The 23,956-nt window shown below is 38.2% G+C and overlaps 1 protein-coding gene across 4 annotated transcripts in view; it reads left to right on the forward strand.

Annotated features, from left to right (window-relative positions):
- The window catches only part of LOC131551753 (exportin-5), a 152,718-nt gene that overhangs the window by 54,859 nt on the left and 73,903 nt on the right, over positions 1-23,956 (forward strand). The gene's annotated exons all lie outside the window — the stretch shown is intronic.

Consider the following 23,956-nt stretch of genomic DNA (forward strand, 5'->3'; position numbering starts at 1 on the left):
TAGAACCCTCTTCCAATGCATATTAAATCTTCCTCGTCTGTGGATGCTTTTAAGTCTAGATTGAAATCATACCACCTTAGTAGAGCTTAGTTAAGTTGCAGTTATGAGTACATTAAATGTGAAAGATTGGTGGGATATCTAACTTGTAGAGCCTCTTAGTGTATTACCAACACAAGGAAAACACAAGTCAAATAAAATAAATTGTATTACTGAAAGATAGACGAGAGTAATCGACAACTACTAAATCAATACCATTAATGAAAAAGGCATAAAGTGCATAAGATTCATAAAATGCAAGTGATTACATTGTGTTTTGCTATGGTAGAGTTACATTATCTTATGGGAAGATAAACTGTTGCTTTTCTGAAAGTAATAAGGTGAAGAACCTTATTACGCATCAAGCAAATAAGTGAATCATCTGTACATCAGCTATGTACAGTAATTAGAAACTCTTATACTGATAATATAAAATAATAATGCCACAGTCTCTGAAAGAGGTTTGGATAAGTGATATTTTCATTTCCCTGTGGACAAGTGAGCAGTCCGGTGGCGGTGACTACTTTCACTGGCTGTGTCTTGATGTCTCTCCTTCACGGGCCAGAAACTCAGAACCTGAATGTATCTGTCACCTTCACAGGCCGGAGACTCAGAACGTTGGTGATCTGCTATTGCCTCATACCACACTGGTCAGAAACTCGGAAACAGGCCGGAATGAGTGTATCTGCTATTGTCTCTCCCCTTGAAGGACTGAGGCTCAGAACAAGGATTGTCTGTTGAAAGGGTACATTTATCCCTTTCTGTTGAGGAGGAGATTGAAATTTGGCACTTCTGTTTCAGTGCTGTGATTGGCTGCTGACATCAGAGGGGGCACACACATTGTGGCCCACCCATCTTTCTCCTGTAGAGTTCATTTGCATAAATCGCACAGTTAGAAGTGTTTAAAGTGTCTTTAAAGTTTACCAATGCCTTTCTCACTTTCCAAACCACCACTAGAAAATGTTTGGCAATATTACAAACAAATAGAGACCAAACACAGGGCTCCAAACTGCGACTAAAATGGTCACATTTGCAACCAAAAATATTAATTTGCGAGTTAAGTTTTTGCTGAGGTCGCCAAGGTTTTTTTCCTGATTGTTTTGCGATCACACCTTTTATGTCCACGTATTAAACTGAGACTATGCATCAAAGTTTTAATGGAAAAAAAGTTTTCTCTGCCGAAATGTCTGCTAAATGCAGTTCAGTTGTGCAGCACGAGAGATCAAAATGACAGAGACGTGCAAAGTGAAAGTGCAGAAAAGCAGTGCCTTTTTCATGCACAACTTGAACAAACTTCAACAGGTAAAGCTGTCAGCTGTGTGGATATTGGCAATATCGTTAACAATTCTCGTTTATAATCATTACTAATATGGCTTCTTGTTATCAAGATCTTTAGTCTATATGCTGAGTTCTGCAAATGTGTGAACTCAGGGCTTAAAGTAGTCCGGCCGGGGGTATTTCCGGCTTGAGGGCAGGTCCGGCCTCCGGTGCAGACAAAATGTATTTATCAGGCTGCAAATTACAGTCGGAGGCACTTTCGGCGCAGACGCGCTTGGAAAAAACGAGCGCGTCGCTTCCATTATGAGCGCGCATACCGCACGGCTACATTTGAAATAACGAACTTGAGCGCGCAAATGACGCGATATGTGAACAGGCACTAATCTGACTTGAATAACATACCGGTCCCCTTCAACCTACCACCTTGATTCAAGAGTCAGCGGGCACAGCTGTCACAGCCAATGGGAGCATGATATTAGGTTGTCTTAGCCAATTGCTAGAGAGGAGGGCGGGTCTTGTGCAGGAAGTGAACCAGTTCGCAGTCAGTTAGCTTGAACACACGCTATGGATAGCCAGCTCCTCTGAGCCCAAAGCCAGCTCCTCTGCAGCCAAAGCAGCCATGACCTATTCAACAGAAGTACTTTCTGTCCAAACTTTGAAAAGAAGATGCTTAGATCGCTTAAAAGACTTCATTTATAGCCCAGAAACGACAAAAAAACAGAAGAAAAATTAGATTTAGAATGATAAATAGCCTTTTGAGTTGCACTAAGATTGTAATACAGTACAGTATTACACTACAGTAGTTTTCTAACATCTATACATTTATTGGTTTGATGCACTTTTGTGTTTTTTATGTTCTCTAACAAATTTCTATTTAAGTTGGCAAAGTTTTCTGTTTTGGTAAAAGCACCTAAGAATGTTTGCTTATTTCAGAGTGAGCAATGTTGAGTGCACTTTACGCTGTTTGCACATTACAAAGAAACCAATGGTAAATGCACTTTATGTCATTAACATGTTTCAAAGTTAGCAATTCAATAAATTTTGGCACAAACATTCATGTTATGTTATTTTCTTGACACAGTAAGCCTAGTACTGCAAAAGTTTCAATTATTTTGGCACAATAGTTGTTAATGCGTTGAAAATATGACTGTGCTGTTGCTCATAGAATTGGTTAATAGAAATAACTGGCTTGGTAAAAGTCCTGGTTGAGCCACAGAAAGTTCAGGCTCAGGATTTTTTTTTCACTTTAAGCCCTGGAACTTCATATTAGCCTGTTTGCAGCGCACTTGCCGTCCAGTAATCATAATAAGCTTTGTGCTTTATTACTTTTTAATAAACAAAGTATCAGCTTTAACATTCTGCCAAATTCATAACAAAATTCATAAAATAAATACGGTTTTGGCACTCTTTAATGCGGCAGGTGCAATCGCTTTAGCGCCTCAGTTCAAGCGGCAAGTGAACACATTATATCTTTCTCTATTATAGTATGAAATGAATGTGAATTAATATCAAAAGGTAGGCTATTTTATAAGAGAGCCTACACTTATTGAAATGTCTCATGTAATCGCTCATTCTGTGTCAAACTGTGGAAATCTTGTAAAGCTTGTAAACAATGCCACGTAACAATACCTAACCACTGGCCATCCGTAAGCTCATCAGTCAGCTAGAAAAATAATTATAAAGAGTAGCATTTTGCTATATTTATTCGCTCTTGCATATTAATATTTTTACTTAAAGGTGCTGTATGTAGGTTTGACACCGAGTGGTTGAACTAGGTATTGCAGTCCAAATTCTAAATATTGGAGACGTTTTTTTTCACCCGGCCCCTCCTCCTCAGACTTGACGCACACGCAGGTTGCCAGATTAACGACACCAACAGGAACGAGCGCACATGAGGATGAATACAATTAAATACGCTGTGTTTTCCACCAACTGGCAACCCGCGGTGCCGAAATACAATTGGGTAAACTGGCAGTGGGCGGGTTTCACAAACCATAACACAAACAGATATTCCAGGCCGGAATGCACATTTTCAAAGGAGGAGAACTGACTGTAGCATTGTTTTTCAGATAAACAAGTATGTTAATTTAGCATGTTTCTTAAATATCTGCAAACGTATTATGGTATTTTTATGCTTTAGTAGAGTCAAAATCCTACATACAGCACCTTTAACCTGTTGTCTACATGATAAAAAATGCAAAAACCGACTGGATGTGTGAGAGATTTGACAACATTTCTATAGGATGCATTGAGGAGGAACCCAAACTAACACTAAAAAGTGATCAGTTGACTTTTCCCAGGAAACCCAGGGCTCGCAAAATCGCGGGGCATTTGCGTTTTCCAGTTGGGCTACCAAAATGCATCACTGCCCTGCCCAACGGGCTAACTTAAATACTGTGGGTCCTTAAAAACCTCTCAATTTACTTTAGAAAAGTCTTAATTATAATTTCAAGAGGTCTTACAGTTGGGGATGGAAAGACAAGAACCGTGATATAGCTGGATTAAACTTCAAAATGCAATGATGTCATTGAATAAATATGAGTTTGGTGTAGGGAATATTAACAAGTCCCGCCCATTTGGAGCTGGCTCCAACCTCCGTTTATACCCATCTCAGAGAAGCCGCTATATTTGCTCCTAAAGCGCCAACTTAATGCATAATTAAAGAAATACATTAAGTGAACTTGACAATTCGGAGTTACACTGACAAATAACAGTTTGAAAATATGTTGTTCACGTTTTATTTTAAGTTGGACCAACTTATTAAAGTCCTTATTAAATCGCAATTACTTAAGTTCTTATGGTCCATGATATCGGTACAGATTCTGTGTATTAAACAATTCTTTGTGACTGTATATTTCAAGTTGGAAAAGACGTTTAGTTCCCACTTTAAGTGAACCTTAGTTCCCAGGTCATCTACAAGATGGATTAAAATGCTGATAAAGTCAAGAAAAGAGTAGACAAACACATGACTGTATGATTGAAATGTCAAAATGTTAAAAAAAAAACAATAAATAAAATGTTTATTCTGTGGCACCTAAAAAAATAATTTGGCGCCTAAGTTTTTTCTTATAGAGCCAATGGCTCCTTACTCGATTTTTTTGTCTAGAGCCCTGAAACATGATGGAAAAAGACTGAACTGTAATGCATGCATTCATTTTTCCATTAACAGTTGAGTTTGTGTAAGGTGTTGCACTACATATAGCAGTCATTAGCTATATTTCCATCCAAAGATTTTAAAGTGCCCCTGTTATGTTATGAAAGATTCATATTTTGGTTTTGGGAGTGCCCAACAACAGGTTGACATGCATACAAGGTCAAAAAACAGTTTCATTGTCTTATAATATGCATTTATTTTTACCTTATTTGCTCAATGACTCCCAAACGATTCACTCAACGATTCATTTTTCCAAACCCCTCCTTTGCGTGACTCTAATCTGCGGTGATTGGTCCAATTGGTCAATTTCATTTTCATTTCATCATGCCTGTAATGCCTGATAAAGCAGCATTTGTGGGCTGCTTTGTGTACAGCCGTTACCGGGGAAACAGCTATTTTTACATCTCCAAAAGCAGCACCTAGTTGCAAAGAATGAATCAGCATTTTCATTCAGTCCAACGCGAAAATCGACTGATGGTTTTACGCAGCAAACACGCAGAGCTGTAAATATGAACCGGTATATATTTTTTATATATTTTTATATATATGTTTTCATTCACTTAAAGGGGTGGTTTGCTGTTTTTTTTCTAGGCTTGATTGTGTTTATGGGGTGCAGTCTAACATGTGTTCATGCTTCGTTTTTTTAAAAACGCATTATTTTTCATATAATTTACCTTTATTCCACACCGCTCTGTACCTTCTCTGCATGGGCGGTGCTAGGGAGGGGCTAGCAGGTGCTCCAGCACCCCCAAGAAAAACCAAAGCACCCCCATAAAAAATGAAATAAAATAAAAACATTTGACTCATGCATAACTACTACAATGCAATAGGCTACAACGTGACGTGATTTGCAGTCACACATAATGTCAGCATTTTATTTTAAAAATGGATCGGTTCAGTTGTGCCAAGTAGGCCTGCCCCCGACTAAAGATTTTTCTAGTCAACTAGTTGCACATTTATATTAAATTGATTTGTATAATAACCTAAACCATCCTTTAATATAGGCATTTAGGCGTATTATAGCCTATTCCGCGCTCAAGCGCACACATAAAGCTTGCCGCAAAGCACCGGCTAAAGTAATGATTATGAATGCATCAGGGAAAAAGGACATTTTAATTATTTATTAAGTGCTTGCTCAGTCAGTGTCGGCTGGAAAGATGAAGTTGCCGAAAGCCATTATATGCCTGACTCGTTTGAGTTTCAGTTTTCCCTCTTTTCCTGACTTTTATTCAGTTTTAAATAAATTGTAAAAGCTCCATGCACATTTTACTTTCACTTTCAAATTTGCGGCAATTCGGCATCAAGCAGTTATTTGTTTTTAGTTTGTTCGAGTTTTCCCACTGTCCTTTGCTTAAATAGCTTGTAAAAGCACAGTGCTCCTTTTACTTTCACTTTTAAATTAGCAGTAAATTCAATTCAAGCAACAAAATACAACGTAGAACATAACTTTTATTAACAAAACGAATAAAAATACGCCATGCTATATGCCTAAAATAAAATAACAAATAATTTCCAAATTTTAAATAGGTATACAAAACTGAAAATCAGTAAAGACTGAGTAACAAATAATTATAAAACATAGAATTAGCAAAACGATTAAGAAAGTTTGGAGGCACGGACTGAATACACCTTGATGTAAAATAATGGGGGTGGGGAAATCACACAGTTTAAATAAAATAAAAATCAGCAAATACTGTGGAACCAAATAAATGAGAAACGAACGTTAATAAATAAATAAAAAACTTCCAATATTAGGCTAAATGGCAGGTCAACGGGCTTTTCCAAAATCCTAAATATTTTTAAAACAGGAGCCTTTACATTTCGTTTTGAAACTCTTCTGCCATTCTCTTGTGTGTCTCACCTCACTCTTCTTGTCAGTCAGCTCAACTCACTCTCCTCACGTGATAAATTAAATCTGATCTGCGACTGTCGTTCGTTCGGTGTGAACCCCCCATGTCATACAGTAGGCTAAGCGCGATAATACTCCCACTCCTCATAAACATTTGAAATGCGCCTATATAGCGATTTTATTATTCATATAAAAAATAATAACAACAACATGTTTTGGTCATATTTACTATTAATTGCCCAGCTCCCCGTCACCCCCTCAGCACCTGCGTTCAAAATTCTCTGGCGCCGCCTCTGCTTCTCTGACAAACGCCTCGATTATTTCTTGTTTTTATGAAGCCACTCCCTCAGAAATACGTGATGGGCTCAGATTGGTTAGCTGGCTCAGTGTGTTGTGATTCACTAAACCGCCGAGCGTGCATCTAAATGTCCCGCCCCTCAGCTCAGCGGCATGTGCTCCGGTTGTATTGTAAACAATGGCGTCGTCTATATTGCTTATCAATTTGAGCCCGATTGAGATGCAGAGGATATTAGTGAAGAGGATCGCGCAGAACCTGTGCAAGCACAGCTCTTAATGGTATGTTTGTTTGTTTGTTGTCTCATACTTTTAGATACACTGTTATTATGCTACTGCTCATGTTAGCTTTTATTATACGGTTTTATTCTGATTAAATCTTTAATACAGTACAGCAACCGCACACGCGTCTATGTATAACGCTTCTCATTGCTATGTGAAAATGTATAATTGGAACAGGTTGTTGGAGCTGATCTGATGATTTGAATGAGAAAGAGAGAGAGATGCAGAGCAGGGCGACGCGAGGAACAGTATTAAGAACGGCTGTTTTAGTGCATTAATTTTGAAACTTGTGAATCCATTAGAATCGTAATGGAACCAAAACTCCCTCTGTGACAGAATGGAGAAAAAAACATTGGGAGAAACCAGGCTCAGTCGGGGGGCCAATTCTCCCCTGGCCAGACGAAACCCGCAGTTCAAAAGTTTATATTTCTATTTTTTATTTTGTTGCAATTTCTAACAATAATAGTGTTATATAGTTAGGTATTTTATTATATTTTTAGTTATTTCCTGAAGGATTCAGCCGTTTTGAAAGAATCATTTGAATGACTCAGTGATTCAATCACGAACTTCTGCCACCTGGCCGTTTTTAAGTTTCCCGTCTAAAAGTAGGCATAGCCTATTACATTATTTTCCAACATACTTCTATATTCAGAATTTAGTATTTAAAACATTAATCTCATAACATCATTTATGCAATTATAAATACAGTCTAAATGAATAAATGCCACATCTAAATGTCACTTCATGCAGCTTCTGTGCAGTGCTAAGATGAGTTTTGTTTAGATCATTTCATGGATAACAATAGCCAGCCATTCATTCACATTAAGTATTCAGAGAATAATATTGTCTGTTTTCACTTACATCTATTTATTTATTAAATTTTGATTCATTTTGTAGAATTGAATTATAAATTAAGCTGGTATAGTATTGTAAGACATTTTTATGGTATCATGACAACCTACACCACATTCCTTGTTTCAGTTTAACCTAATTCCCACATTTCCTCCGTCGAGTTTAATATCTTTTTTTTAGATTGTTTGTTCATTCATTCATTCATACAGTAGGCTAGGCTAGCATCACTGGAAAAGACGCCTAGTTGGTACGACAGGGTCACAGAGCATTTTCTTGAAAAGGAACGTAGGGCAGGATTTACGTATAAATAAATGGACAATTTTTATGATGTAGGCCAAAAATGAGCTTCCCCTCTTTGAAAGACCAGCAGCCGCCACTGTCATGTACGTATCTAATTATGTAGTCCGTATGAAAATGTGCACGTCCATTAGCCTACTGTGGCGATGGAGAGTCAGCGACGGCGTTTGCAGCCGACACTAACTGAGAACGCACTAGTTTTAATAATAAATAATTAAAACGTCGTCTTTTTCCCCGATGCATTCATAATTATTACTTTTGCCGGTGCTTTGCAGCAAGCTTTATGCGCACGCTTGAGCGCGGAATGTAGGCTATAATACGCCTAAATGCTTATTAAAAGATGGTTTAGTAGCTTATTATATTAATCTATTTACCGTAATATAAACGTTAGACTAGTTTACTAGAAAAATCCATAGTCGGGGGCTGGCCTGGCCTACTTGGCACAAGGAACCGATCCATTTTTTAAAATGCTGTGACATTACGAAATGTGCGACTGCAAATCACGTCACGCAGTATTCCATTGCATGAGTTATGCATGTGTAAGTAGACAAATGTTTTTGTATTATTTAATCTTTCTTAAACTATGGGGGTGCTTTGGTCTTTTTAGGGGTGCTGGAGCACCTGCTAGCCCTTCCCTAGTGCCGCCCATTACAATCATTTGAAGCATAACATCAGTTCCAAAAGTCAGTTTCTCATTTTGAACGCGGCTGCCGCAACATCAGAGTCTATATCCGGACTATAAACTTTTATCCCAATACTTTCATTATTATTTAATGTTTGCAACACAGAAATGTAGCCTACTGTGTAGACTGTTTGTAAAGCTGTTTCAAACATAAAGTTTATGATGAGCGCTGCTCTCTCTGGATCAGCGGCTGCGCGAAAGCAGGTTTAAATATTCAGATTTTATTGTGATTTTAATGGTTTAATAGACATGGTCTCATCGACATAGCAATAAGATTGAGTGTGTTTGAATCGAGATCGCGATCATTTAACGAGTAATCCATATGAGCCTGTAGCCTATTTATTTTTGTATGTCATAATTTGTACCAGACCTCAAAAGTTACCCGGGAGGCCCCCCCGCTTCCGCGATCCATGCATCGTGTGTTATGGGGAGTGTTCCCAGTTCCGGTTGATCTAATTAATGCAGCCTAACAATCCTTTAACGGATTTGAATAATAGAAGCGTATTAGTGTGTTGTGTGTAAGCCAGGCTAAAGAGATGGGTCTTTAATCTAGATTTAAACTGACAGAGTGTGTCTGCCTCCCGAACAGTGTTAGGTAGATTGTTCCAGAGTTTGGGTGCTAAATAGGAAAAGGATCTGCCGCCCGCAGTCGATTTTGATATTCTAGGTATTATCAAACGGCCAGAGTTTTGAGAACGCAGTGGACGTGGAGGACTATAGTGTGATAAGAGCTCGCTCAAGTACTGAGGAGCTAAACCATTCAGGGCTTTATAAGTAATTAACAAGATTTTTAAATCTATCCGATGTTTGATAGGCAGCCAGTGCAGTGTTGACAGAACCGGGCTAATATGGTCATATTTCCTGGTTCTAGTAAGGACTCTAGCTGCTGCATTTTGGACCAACTGTAGTTTGTTGATCAAGCGTGCAGAACAACCACCCAATAAAGCATTACAATAGTCTAACCTTGAGGTCATAAACACATGAATTAACATTTCTGCATTTGAGGTTGAGAGCATAGGTCGCAATTTAGATATGTTTTTGAGATGAAAAAACGCAGTTTTACAGATGCTAGAAACATGGCTTTCAAATGAAAGATTGCTATCAAACAGCACACCTAGGTTCCTGACTGATGAAGAAGAATTGACAGAGCAGCCATCAAGTGTTAGATAATGTTCTAGGTTATTACATGTGGGGTTTTTAGGTCCGATAATTAACACCTCTGATTTTTCACAATTTAGCAGTAAAAAATTACTCGTCATCCAGTTTTTTTTATATCGACTATGCATTCCGTTAGTTTCTCAATTTGGTGTGTTTCACCGGGCCGTGAAGAAATATTGAGCTGAGTATCATCAGCATAACAGTGAATGCTAACACCATGTCTCCTGATAATATCTCCCAAGGGTAACATGTAAAGTGTGAAAAGTAAAGGCCCTAGTACTGAGCCTTATGGTACTCCATACTGCACTTGTGATCGATATGATACCTCTTCATTCACTGGTACGAACTAATGGCGGTCAGATAAGTACGATTTGAACCATGCTAAGGCACTTCCACTAATGCAGCACAGCATGGCCTCACCCCCTTCTTTACATGTTCCCGAGGGCGGGGTTTATCTGGGTCTGTGACGTATCAGACCCGGGAAGTAGTTCGTTGTAGTCCCTTACCAGCCGTTTTTGTAGGCATTAAACTTCCAGAATTTTAAAAGACGATATCTCTGTTTGCATTGAACTTTCAGCGCTGCAACTTTGCAGATATCGTTTATGCTCAAACAGCAACAACACTAACTAACGTTAAAAAAGTGAAATTGCAATCAACCATCCCTTTAAGCCAGGCTCACACTACAGGAGTTTTAGCCCGATTTAGCCCCGATTTTCCCCTCCCTAGAATTGGGGCAAAAATCTTGTCGAGCACCTCAATCGGACCCGATGTTCGGCACGGATTATCTGGTGATGTGAGGTGTTCACAGATTAAACTTTGCAACTCCTGATCTGCTCGCACACAAATCGGGGCAGCCCTGATTAATATCAAACATGTTTGATATTTAGGATTTAAATTGGGATGGTGACGGCTACAGTGCTGCTCACTAATATTGGCACCCTTGGTAAATATGAGCAAAGTGAAAGTAAATCTGCATCATTTATCTTTTTGATCTTTCATTTAAAAAATCCACAAAATTCTGAACTTTCATTGAAGTAAAACAATTTAAAGTGGGGGGAAACTCACATTATGAAAAATGTTTTTCTCCAATGCATGTTGGCTACCATTATTGGCAACCCTAGAAATTCTTATGAGTAAAATATATTTGCAGTATATTTCTATTCATATTTACATTTTGTTTTTAGCACACCAGGGTGATTATGAACATGAAATTGTCCAGCCATGACTTCCTGTTCCACAAGATTATAAATATGAGGGACACAAAGGCCAAATTCCCTTAATCATCTATCACAAGGAGTAAAACCAAAGAATATAGTTCTGATGTACCAACAGATAAAAAAATCTAAACCTGACTGCCTCTGTAAGAAATCGTATAATGGACCATGTTTGGATCTTCCATCAAGACGATGATCCAGAACAAACATCAAAATCAACCCAAAAATGTATCACTGTGCACAAAATGAAGCTTTTGCCATATCCGTCCCAGTCTTTTGATCTGAACCCTGTAGAAAATGAGTGGGGTGAACTGAAGAGTAGTAGTAACATGGAGCTGTGATTCTGAAGCATCTGGAGATATTTTGTATGAAGGTATGGTCTGATCTCTTGTCAGGTGTTCTCCAAATTCATCAGACATTATAGGAGAAAACTCAGAACTGTTATCTTGGGAAAAAGACGTTGCAATAATTGCGTGCCAATAACTGTGGCTAACGTGAACTAGAGAAAAACATTTATTTCATAATGTGAGTTTCCCCCCACTTTCAATTGTTTTACTTCAATGAAAGGTTATAATTTAGTAAATTTTTTTGAATGAAAGATCAAAAGGATAAACAATGCAGATTTATTTTCACAGCCACCTTTGCTCATATTTACCAAGGGTGCCAATATTAGTAAGCAGCACTGTATATTATTACGTCAGTACTTTCAAAATAGCCAATGCGTGACCGCAAAACAGCTGCTGCACAGCTCCGTTGTAGTGGAGATGGAGGAAACTGCTTCTTGAAGTTTTGTAGTAACACTGTATTAAAGTGTCAAACATATCACAACTGTAAGGACAAAGAGAAGTGCTAGGGTGAAATCGCCTCCGTTTTGAATGTGCAGAAAGCTGCTAGCATGCTAGCTAATATATGTAAACATTGCTTAGTGCATTAACTAAGGTTAACTATTACTTATTGTAATGTGTTGTTATTATTAATTATTATTATTGTTCTTTATAATTCTTTTGCGCTTTAATGTTTCAAGCATTCGTTTGTATGTATTGCTTTATTGTATTTAAATGTTCAGTTCTTTTTGTTATAAGAAAAAAGGTATTAAACCTGTTATACTGTATTATGAAAACATTTTTGCAACTTATTTCAATATCATGATAATACTGTATAACTTGATAAAATCTTTAGCAATTATAGCAACATGAAATTTTGATACCATCACATGCCTAGATGGAAATTGCTGATAGCAACGAGAGCGATCATGAGATAACCACGCCCTAGCCCAGCGTTAGCCCAACTTCAAACCCCCGATGAACTTAAATCTTCAAATGGATTACGGTTCCTTCATCTGAATATGCGTAGCCTGATAAATAAAATGGATTCCTTAAGAATTTGGGCAGATACGACTGATGCAGACATAATAGTCTTCACTGAGACATGGTTAAAAGCATCTGTCATAAATATGATTAGCATTAATGCTTATGTCTTCAGATCTGATCATGCAACAAAAGGAGGGGGAGTTGCAATATATGTGAAATCGAATCTAAATTGTTCTTGCATACAGTCATTCAGCAAAGTAAATTGCTTGAAATTGCTGGTGCTTAGACTACATTTGGTTTCTAGGTCTGACATTATTGTGGCTGGATGGTATCGTCCGCCTTCATCATCTTCAAGTGAGACATGCACTTTACTTGCAGAATCTCTTCATGATTTGACTAAACATGAATTGATTTTACTTGGCGATCTGAATTGGGACTGATTATCGTCATTCTCTGACTCTAAGGAGGTTTGTGACTCTCTCCATTTGGTACAGTTGATCAATTCAACAACTCTGATAAATCAAAAGGATTTGGACATCAACTTTATTGGACTTAATTTTAACTAATGTTCCTCACAGGTATTCTACATCTGGAGTTTTTTGTAATGATATCAGTGATCACTGTGCAGTTGTCTGCGTGAGAAACTGTAAAACTCCTAGATTTTTAACACAGTTTATTTATAAGAGATACTTTAAACATTTTAATGAACAAGCTTTTTTATGTGATATTTATTTCAGTGATTTGGGTGTTGTTTCATGTATACCAGATGTTAATTTGGCCTGGGACTATTTCAGATCAACATTTTTATCCATATATGATAAACATACTCCAGTTAAACGATTTAGAATAAGTGGTAAATATAATCCATGGTTCAATGACACCATTTCTAATTTTCTAAAACAGAGGAATGCTGCATGGGCCAAGGCAAAGAAATTAAATAATTCTACTGATTGAATTTCTTGTAGAGCATTATGAAATAAGTGCACAAAATTTAATTAAAAGTGTAAAGTGTGATTATTTGTCTATGATAAATTGAAATAATCCTGTAAATGTTTGGAAATTAGTCAAGTCTGTTTCAGTACTTAAACTGGTATCTAATTTCCCAAATAATTTAAACAGTAATCACACTGAAGTTAAGGGCAGAGAAGTTATTGCAGATATTTGTAATAATTATTTTACATCAGTTGGCTCAACCTCCGAATCTACTAATTTGGGTGTCCATACTTCTACGGAAACTGTTGAGTTTGTTCAAAACTGCACGTCATATTCATTTAATTTTATGCCCATTACTACTGCACAAGTTCATAAAGCATTAGAGAATTTAGATACAAAGAAATCACCAGGAATTGATCAAATTGAGCCCTATTTCCTACAATTGGCAGCTGATCTTGTAGCAGAACCTATAGCCTCTATATTTAAGATCTGTGGTACAGAACTTGGAAAGATGGTGAAAAATAAATTGACTTATGAATAATACTATAACAGGGATGATAAATCACAATATTAATGAAGTATTATTAATATATGACTAATATTAACTTTATCCCACAGAGGACACTGTTACTAATGAGGGGAATAAACTAAACTATTAAGTTAACTATTGTAATCAACTGTCATCAATACTTATTCATTTTAATAATCTTTATTCATCTGATTTTACATAAGGCCTGAGAAAATCATCTCTATTATTTTGGTTTGTGAGATCGAGATCGAGCTGCCCACACAAACATTTAGGAGGACAGAAACGTGTTGTCAACGCTGCCCAGCGACTTTCATTAATAAAATAGCTTAGATACTGGATTGCTACATTATATTAATCAGCAAAGAGGGGGTAAAATGACTGTTTAAATAACTAAACTCAAATCTTCATTGTTTGTAGTGACGCAAATGCAGGTAGGCTAAAGCCTCGTTTATACTCGCGCCTGGCTCCGCCGCGAGCCTCCGCTGACTCGCGCGCTTCACACACGCCGCGCTCTCTCTCACTGCACTATTTCATCTCTGAAGCGGCAGAATGTTCGCTAACGAACGTCGCGTCAGGTGGTCCTTGCCTTCACGTCGTGCATTAAAATCGTTTATTGCACAGCCAGAACAGGTTGGCTAGCTGTGCATTATCCCTTATGTATTCACTCTTTAACAGCGATTTTACGGCAATATTGATGTACCCAAATTTAAAATGGTCCCACACTATCGAATTCAGTCATTTCTCTGGTGGAAATAAAGGATCGCTGTTTGGTTCCTCTGTCATAGTTAATCTAGTAGCCTCCGTGTCTCTGATAAGCACGGCATTTTAAGCTGGTGCACCGCTAGTGTAACTTTGTTTTCGTTTTGCTCATGTTTCAACAGTTCCATTCCATACAACAGAAACACTCGGTATAGCGGAGCCTTTACGATTAATTAACCGTGACGTTTTAAAGCGCGGTTAATCGTAAAACCGGTAAATCGCTGCATCCCTACCCTGGGGAACACCAAACTGCACTGAACCAATATTGAACCTGCATCCACCCAGGGACACAAACTGCCTACAGTCTGAGAGGTAAGACTTGAACCAGTTTAATGCAGTGTCAGTAACACCAAAAACAGTTTACAACCGAGAGAGTAAAAGAGAATGGTCTACAGTGTCAAAAGCTGTGCTGAGATAGAGTAAAATCAAGATTGACAGAGAGCCGGAGTCAGCAGCAATTAACAGATCATTGGTGACATTAACTAATGCTGTTTCAGTGCTATTTAAAGTGAGGTGAGTGTATAACTGAGAGGCCACAATTCGCTCAAGCACTTTTAGTCAAAAAGGGCAGATTGGAAATGGGACGAAATTTATTGATGTTTACCCAGTCTACCTTGGGTTTTTTTTGGTACGGGTGTTACAGCAGCGATTTTGAGTGCAGCAGGCACAACACCCGTGCTCAGTGAGTCATTTATTATACTCAAGACGACCGGGCATAGTGAGGCAAAACATGATTTAAACAGACAGGTGGGTATGGGATCAACTGTGGAAGTGGCAGCTTTCATTTGTGAAACCACATTACCCAGGGAGACAAGATCAAGTGAACTAAAATTTGAGAAAAAGGTGCCAGAAAAATGAGGGATACTGAGAGCAGAAGCAGACGCAGCAGAAGTAGTGAATTTGCGGGCATTGGCAGTTTTGGAACTGAAATGATCAAGAAATCTATTAAAGCTGATCTGAGGCAGGTACATTAGAGGAACTGTTACCTTTGAGCAGTTTGTTAATGGTATGAAACAGTTTTTTTTTTTTTTTTTGATTATTGTTTATTATCTGAGAGAAATACTGAGACCTGACAGATACAATCTCTGCCTTATATTCAAGTAAGTGGTCTTTCCAAGCTTGGTGATGCACATTCAGGCCAGAGGTACACCACCTATGCTCCAGCTTACGACAAGCTGCCTTCCTAGAGCGCAGCTCGACATTATACCAGGGAGCAGATCGTACAAGGGCCACAGAACGAGATTTCATAGGTGCAAATAAGTCCAAACCAGACAAAAGAACAGTATTCAACAAAGAGATATTGTCCTCCAGAGGGTCCGATGGAGAAAAGCCACTTAAAGAGGACTCAATAAAAGCAGAGAAGTCAGGGAGATAGATGGATTTCCATTTGCGATAATTTACAGTATGGAAAGGGTAAGTGTTAGAATGTGACAATTCCATATTAAAAAAGATAGCAAAATGGTCAGACAATCCTAAATCCGTGGTGGAAAACTGCGACAAGAATGATCCATTTGAAATAACCACATCTAAGATGATCTAACATCTAAGATCTTAATATGTGTGGAGCAATCCACATTTTGCTTCAAATCAAACCATTCCAATAAAGACACAAGGTCCTTAGTCGTTACAGAGTATTTTTTGTTCATGTGGATGTTAAAGTCCCCTAGGGATAAGAGTTCTTTCAAACTTGAGACACAACAGACAGAAAATAAGCAAATTCAGTTAAAAAGTGTTCAGTAGTCTTTGGAGGTCTGTAGACTGTGGCTATGACAGTCGAGGTGGGCGCGGAGACACTCAGCACAAGACATTCAAAAGACTTAAACTGAGGAGTGATTACTGGACTTATAGTGAATTGTTGATTATACAACACAATGAGTCCCCCACCCCTGCCAGAGGGTCGCGGGGAATCAAATCCGTAGCCAGATGGAGTAAGTTCATTAAACACAAGTCCATCAGACTGTTTGTGCCATGTTTCCATTAAGCAGACCAAGTCCAGTTTTTTTTTTCGATGATAATATCCGATAACAGCAGCGCCTTATTGTTCACAGAGTGCACGTTAAAAAGAGCCGATTTCACCAGATGCGGGGGCATAGGGAGTGACGGAGAGAGCTCTACACGTTTGAGCGCTAACAGATTGTTAAATTCCACCCTATTGCACCGAAGCCTGTTGGTTTTACGTTAAAAATACTGGCACAGAGATGGAGTCTGATGCGTCAAGTATAAACTTGCGCCTTGACGCTCAATGTATGTAGCGCAATGGTCGAAGAATTCCGACATTACGGCAAAGTTCATAGGTGTCCTTCGTTAAATAATAATTCCTTTTTAGGTTCAGCAGTTTGCAAGCAGTGTACCTTAAAGCCATGAGGGGAAGATCCACACCAGCAGCAATCTTGTGGTAACGTGTGTCGTGATCCCGGCAACAGAAGGGTTGATTCCAGCAGATAGAGTTCAAAAATAAAAACAGCAGGCCGAAGATTAAAACGTAATTCCGCATTGCGTACATTTTTATCAATAATTGATTATGGTGATCATCGTGTATGCATGCAGCTATTTCTTTACTTAGAAAATGAGATTCTGTTTATCATGCAGCATTACGTTTTATCACAGGTGCAGAGTCACGGACGCATCATTGCATTTTGTATTAATCTTTAGATTAGTTATCTTTACATAAAAGGAGAAAGTTACATATGTATTCATCACGTAGTAAATTAGCTCAAGGGGGGAATATTAATAATTAATCATAACTCTTTATAATTAATTATACTATTTGGATAAGTTAATGGAATTAGCTTGATAAAGCAGAATTTACGGTATAATCAATTGACCAGGTCGTCTAGCGAACGCTCAGTATTGATTATTTATTAATTCAAAAAAATCTTAATTTCCAGGGTAAGAGAAATAACCTTTTTAAGGTACAGTACTACTAAGAGCATGTAACGAGATCAAAATCGTTAAATTGACTTTGTTGCAAGCAGGGAATCAGAAATGAATACTCATGTATTGTGCACAAAGTTTTATTAACGAAATCACAAACACATAACTAGTCTAAACAAATACACATACAGGTGCATCTCAATGAATTAGAATGTTGTGGAAAAGTTCATTTATTTCAGTAATTCAACTCAAATTGTGAAACTTGTGTATTAAATAAATTCATTGCACACAGACTGAAGTATTTTAAGTCTTTGCTTCTTTTAATTGTGATGATTTTGGCTCACATTTAACAAAAACCCACCAATTTACTATCTCAACAAATTAGAATACTTCATAAGACCAATAAAAAAACAAAACATTTTTTTGTGAATTGTTGGCCTTCTGGAAAGTATGTTCATTTACTGTATATGTACTCAATACTTGGTAGGGGCTCCTTTTGCTTTAATTACTGCCTCAATTCGGCGTGGCATGGAGGTGATCGGTTTGTGGCACTGCTGAGGTGGACTTCAAGCAACTTGGGCTATGAGCTTCTCCACCCTTCCTCCAGACTCTAGGACCTTGGTTTCCAAATGAAATACAAAACTTGCTCTCATCTGAAAAGAGAACTTTGGACCACTGGGCAACAGTCCAGTAGTTCTTCTCCTTAGTCCAGGTAAGATGCCTCTGACGTTGTCTGTGGTTCAGGAGTGGCTTAACAAGAGGAATACGACAACTGTAGCCAAATTCCTTGACACGTCTGTGTGTGGTGGCTCTTGATGCCTTGACCCCAGCCTCAGTCCATTCCTTGTGAAGTTCACCCAAATTCTTGAATCTATTTTGCTTGACAATCCTCATAAGGCTGCGGTTTTCTCGGTTGGTTGTGCATCTTTTTCTTCCACACTTTTTCCTTCCACTCAACTTTCTGTTAACATGCTTGGATACAGCACTCTATGAACAGCCAGCTTCTTTGGCAATGAATGTTTGTGGCTTATTCTCCTTGTGAAGGGTGTCAGTGATTGTCTTGATGGTCGTGAGTTTTGAGGAAAAGTGTACTATTAATCTCATAAATTGTCTTATGAAGCATGATGCTAATATTAGCTCTAATGCAGCTGCAGAACAGGTCCAATTCTTCTTCATAATGCATTTTGTAATAATACTTCACGTACGATCACAAGAAATGTTTTATTGTATTTATTTAGAAATACTTTTGATAATAGTTGGGTAAATGTATACTGGGATTGAAGCGATGTGATTTGGTAAACGTTTCATTGCCAGTATAAAGGTTGATTTATGGCTGAATAAAAACAAAAGAATAATGATAAAAGAATAATACGGATTATGTCTCATACCTGGCGGAGGTGTGAAAGGTTCTGATTCCTTAAACTAGTTTGTCATGCATTTCTTTTTCAACACATTTACAGGTAAGTCCTGTAAATGTCCCCCCTAGGTCCCCCCGTGTGGTTCTGGGATTTTTGCCCCACGGGGTGAGATCTTGCGTGGAGCCCCAGATCGAGGGAGATTATCAGTGGTCTTGTATGTCTTCCATTTTCTAATAATTGCTCCCACAGTTGATTTCTTCACACCAAGCTGCTTACCTATTGCAGATTCAGTCTTCCCAGCCTGGTGCAGGTCTACAATTTTGTTTCTGGTGTCCTTTGACAGCTCTTTGGTCTTGGGCATGGTGGAGTTTGGAGTTGGACTGTTTGAGGTTGTGGACAGGTGTCTTTTATACTGATAACAAGTTCAAACAGATGCCATAAATACAGGTAACGAGTGGAGGACAGAGGAGCCTCTTAAAGAAGTTACAGGTCTGTGAGAGCCAGAAATCTTGCTTGTTTGTAGGTGACCAAATACTTATTTTACCGAGGAATTTACCAATTAATTCTTTAAAAATCCTACAATGTGATTTTCTGGATTTTTTTTTTCTCATTTTGTCTCTCATAGTTGAGGTATACCTATGATGAAAATTACAGGCCTCTCTCATCTTTTTAAGTGGGAGAACTTGCACAATTGGTGGCTGACTAAATACTTCTTTTCCCCACTGTACCTATTTTCTAAGTTCTATCTATGTGTTTATTTACTTAAGTTGAAGTTATTTCATATTTTGCTTTGGCTTACTTAGTATACTTAAACTGTTTGTTAACAGTAATGGTCATTGCACACTGAGTCCGAAATTTTTGCGTGCGTTTTTCAGATTTTTCGTATTCCTCATCCTTTCCTATCAAAATGCATGCTACGGATGCGAAAAAGCAGAAACTCGAACCTGATCCTATTTTTAAGGACGAAAGTTTCGGAGGCAGTGTGTGACATAATGTAAGGTTGTATTTATTTTTTAACGTGCGGAAATTTCGGACTGGGTGTGAAATGACCTTTAAACTGTTTGTTTAGTAAATCGTTTGGTGCTTCTGTATCAAGCAGTAGGCTACTTTTAAAAACTAAGGTACTGCTATTTGTGCTTTTGTTTTAATGGTTAATGTTTAATAACGCCAATAAAAAAAAATACCCAATGTTTTTGTCAGGTGTGGTGCTTTGGTTTAGCATTACTTCATCTTATTTAAACGCAATCATGTTTAAATCCTGCTATTCTGGATGATAAGTTGAACAAATATTTGAGTATTTGTGTAGCCAACATTTTTTTACAAGCTCTGAGAGAAAGTCCGCAGGAGCGGGCGGGAGTGGACACAAACATTGCGGGCGGGCACGGGCGGGAGTGGAATACGCAGGTTGCGGGAGCGGGCGGTCCTGGTCAGAAATTCAGCGGGCGGGTGCGGGTTTAGGAAAACAGTCCCGCGCAGGGCTCTAGTTCTCACTTCCAGTCCTGGGGGCCCCCTGCTCTGCACATTTTGCACGTCTCCCTTATTTAACACACCTGATTGAGATCATCAGCTCATTAGGAGAGAGATCCATGAACTGAACTAACGAGCTGATGATCTCAGTCAGGTGTGTTAAGTAAGGGGGACATGCAAAATGTGCTGAGCAGGGGGCCCCCAGGACTGGAATTGAGAACCACTGGCCTATAAGTCTTAATTTTAACGTTATGTTATATAAATAAAGAAGCGTATTCTATGTGAGATAAATGAGTTTAATCCCATTGATTAAAAACCGACTATCATATGCTTCATTCTACTGGTCATCTTCAGCGCGCGCAGCTCAAAACAGAACACAGAATGTTAAGAACACAAAACGTTAACTCATATACATAAAATTATAAGGAGAGCACTAGTTATTGTAAAAAAAAAAAAAAAAATTGTGAATTCTTAAGGGATTCGCTGACGTTTAATGTTAACTATCTTTTATTCAAAACATAAAACATTATTTACCCCGTTTGTATCTGCGAGGCGTCCGTTACACATTTTCCCTGTGTATTTATGACTGTCGAATGTCTGACTTGACTCTTGGTAATATATTTTGCCCCGCCCCCAAATATGATTCGACTATCGGCATGATTCGAAAATTCCGATTCGACTATGAAAATCCTTAGTCGGGGACACCCCTAGTCCGTTCTTACGGCATGTCACGTCACATCTCACATACTTTTGAGCAATAAAACAGTCTTATCAGATGGTTTCCCTGGTAACTGAGCCCTTTAGGGTGCTCTTTCGGGGGGAAGGGTCCATAGATCCTCACAGTGAGAGGGCTTGTTGGTTTATTCATTAAATATAATGAATAAGTGTGTGTCCAAACGCTACAATCATAAAGGCTCTCTTAGGTAAATTACCATCTTATATTTCTAATTTGTTAACGTTACATATTAACATTCGTTGTACTATATCGGGTTCTTGTATTCGGTTAACACTTCCAAGGGTATTGTCAAAATTTAGTAAATGTGCTTTTTCCGCTTATGTTCCTTGGGCCTGGAATGAATTGCAAAATGTAATTAATTTTGACACACTTCCAACATTGAGTACTTTTAAATGTCATTTGTATAATGTTTTAAAGGATACTTGTAATAGTTTTTCATGATCTGATTTTATTTATGAATTGTGATTGTGTAATTTGTGGTACTGTCTCTGTGATTCTTTTTGTATGAAACTTTACGTGCTGCCGTCTTGACCAGGTCTCACTGGAAGAAGAGATAGCAATATCTCAATGTGATTTCCTGGTTAAATAAAGGAAAATAAAATAAAATAAATAGCTACTGAGAATACTTTTTTCTCTGAATAATTATAAAAAGGGTGTGTTGTAGTTTGCACCAGTTTTAAGGTTTAAAAAGATCTTTGTGATCTCTCTCTTTGTTTCACCCACTGCTTCTGCATCTGGGGGTTGTGGGATTACAAATTTATTTAAATGTTTAATTTAGATCTGCTCAGCAAAGTTGCAATTCCTGTTCACTCCATTGTAAGTTAAATGAGTCAGATCACTGAGACTCGAATCTTTTGTTCTGCAAATGGCTTTCGGAGCCCCTGGCCCAGACGTTGAATCGTTAGACTGATTGGATTATCAATGCAATCGAGTGTTATGCTGATTGGGTCTGTTTTTCTCTTTTGAGCAAGCCAGATAACCTGCCAAACCGGTTTTCGCTTGATCGAATCAAATCCTCCCTCATTTGCATGCTTTGTTTGAATTGTCTCCACCTCCAAAAGTCCCTCCTCCAAAAATGCCTTTAAGATACCATGTAAAATTACTTGAGATAGAGATTTCGATGACTACAGCCACCAATAGCTTGTGTTCTCAATAAAAGAATCCTGCTGAAGATACAACCCGAAGTCTCCATGGTCTTCACTTCTGAGTTGCCTAAACTTTAGAAGATAAAAGTTCACAACAGGGTCCTAAGAGTTTTCATGGCAGTCACAGGCAAAAACCTTAGGTTTTAGTCTCTAGGTGGGTGAAGAGCAGAAACTGCATTTTAACCAACGAGAAGTGCTATCCTTGTCTTCTTGCCTTCTAAGAGGTGTCTGGCTGTTGTCCTAGCATCTCTATCTGATGGCGATGGACAGTTTGCTAATCTTAGTCCACCAAGATCCAATCAAACTGCAACAAACCTTTGTCCATTATTATGGTCAGAGAGGGGGTCAGCCCTGCCATAAACTGGGCCCTGGAATGTACTGTTCACTACAAATGAATGGCTGTATCCGAAATCGCCCCCTATACCCTCATATAGTGCACTATTTGAGTGGACAGCCATTTTAAGTGGTGTTCGAAACCATAGTGGATGTTCTCGAGTGCACTCATTCAATCCCACAATGCACCGCAAAAACGAGTGTACAACCGATGTACACTCAACGGCTAGAGAATCCCCATAATGCACTGTGAGAGTCGCGCGCCAAATGAATTCCCGCGTCTTGCCAAAAGATGGCGCCCACAGCTGAATCATCCATTCATTAATTTTAGAAGCGCTCGCCCACGGCGTAATACAACAAAGGTACAAATTAATTGTAACTTGACTATTAGGGTTTATACATAATTTACATGACAGAGTTCAAGATTCCTTCAATCTTACTACTGCAGCTGCCTGTTTCAAACGATTATTAATCAGCAAGCAAACTATGCAAAAGCGGCAGTCCTTCCGGTGCACCGAGTGTCCGAATTCACTCACTCGTTTTCGTTCACTCCTTCAAGTGAACTGTATGAGTGGACTAATGTAGGGAATAGTGAATGAGGGTATAGGGGGCGATTTCGGATACAGCCAATGACTCCAGTTTTACCTGCTGCCACCTTCTAGTGAATTTTGTTTCATTTTTTTTCTGCAATTGTATGTGCAGTGTAAATGTTTTATACCGTTGCTTTCTGTGCCACCTCTGCAGTGCAAAGATGTTTAACAGCAATGTAGAATCTTACTGTTCTAATTAAATTTGTTTTAAATAAAAGAATGTTGCATAAATATCGTCTAATTACCAGTTTTAACAAAATCCCAGTAAATATTAAGAGATCACTGTTTTCATTTTTGCACACCCCTACTCTGAAATTTGTAAGATTTATAGGCCACAAAGACTGTTTGACTTCACTGTTGTTACATCATTCAGGGCATGTACACACTCTAAACTTTCAGGAGTAACAACCGCATTTAAATACGGGAGTGAATCTCCTAAATTCAAATTATTTTGTGTGTACTGAACAGAACTCACTCTCGAAAAAGCTATCATTGACACCATGGTAACCATAGCAATGTTCTGCCATATTACATGTTTGGTATCCAGTATTTTTGAACAAAAAACAAATAAACTAAAATAAAAAAAATACACCAACCAAACCACTGTCGACAGTCGAAGTTTGGCATTTTTAAGGCTTCTTGTTTGGGATTGGCTTAAAAAGTGATCCAGTTTATGGAGTTAAAAAAAGTAGGAAGCTCATGATATTTTGTTATTGGGCTTATTTTCAAGATAAAGCATTTGGATTTAAGTTTGTTCTTGTTCTTTTTTTCAAAGTTAAGACATACCTTGTTCCTTATGATTTCTTGCACCACAAAAACAAAAGAG

Source organism: Onychostoma macrolepis, chromosome 13, assembly GCF_012432095.1.
Source record: "Onychostoma macrolepis isolate SWU-2019 chromosome 13, ASM1243209v1, whole genome shotgun sequence".
Taxonomy (NCBI): domain Eukaryota; kingdom Metazoa; phylum Chordata; class Actinopteri; order Cypriniformes; family Cyprinidae; genus Onychostoma; species Onychostoma macrolepis.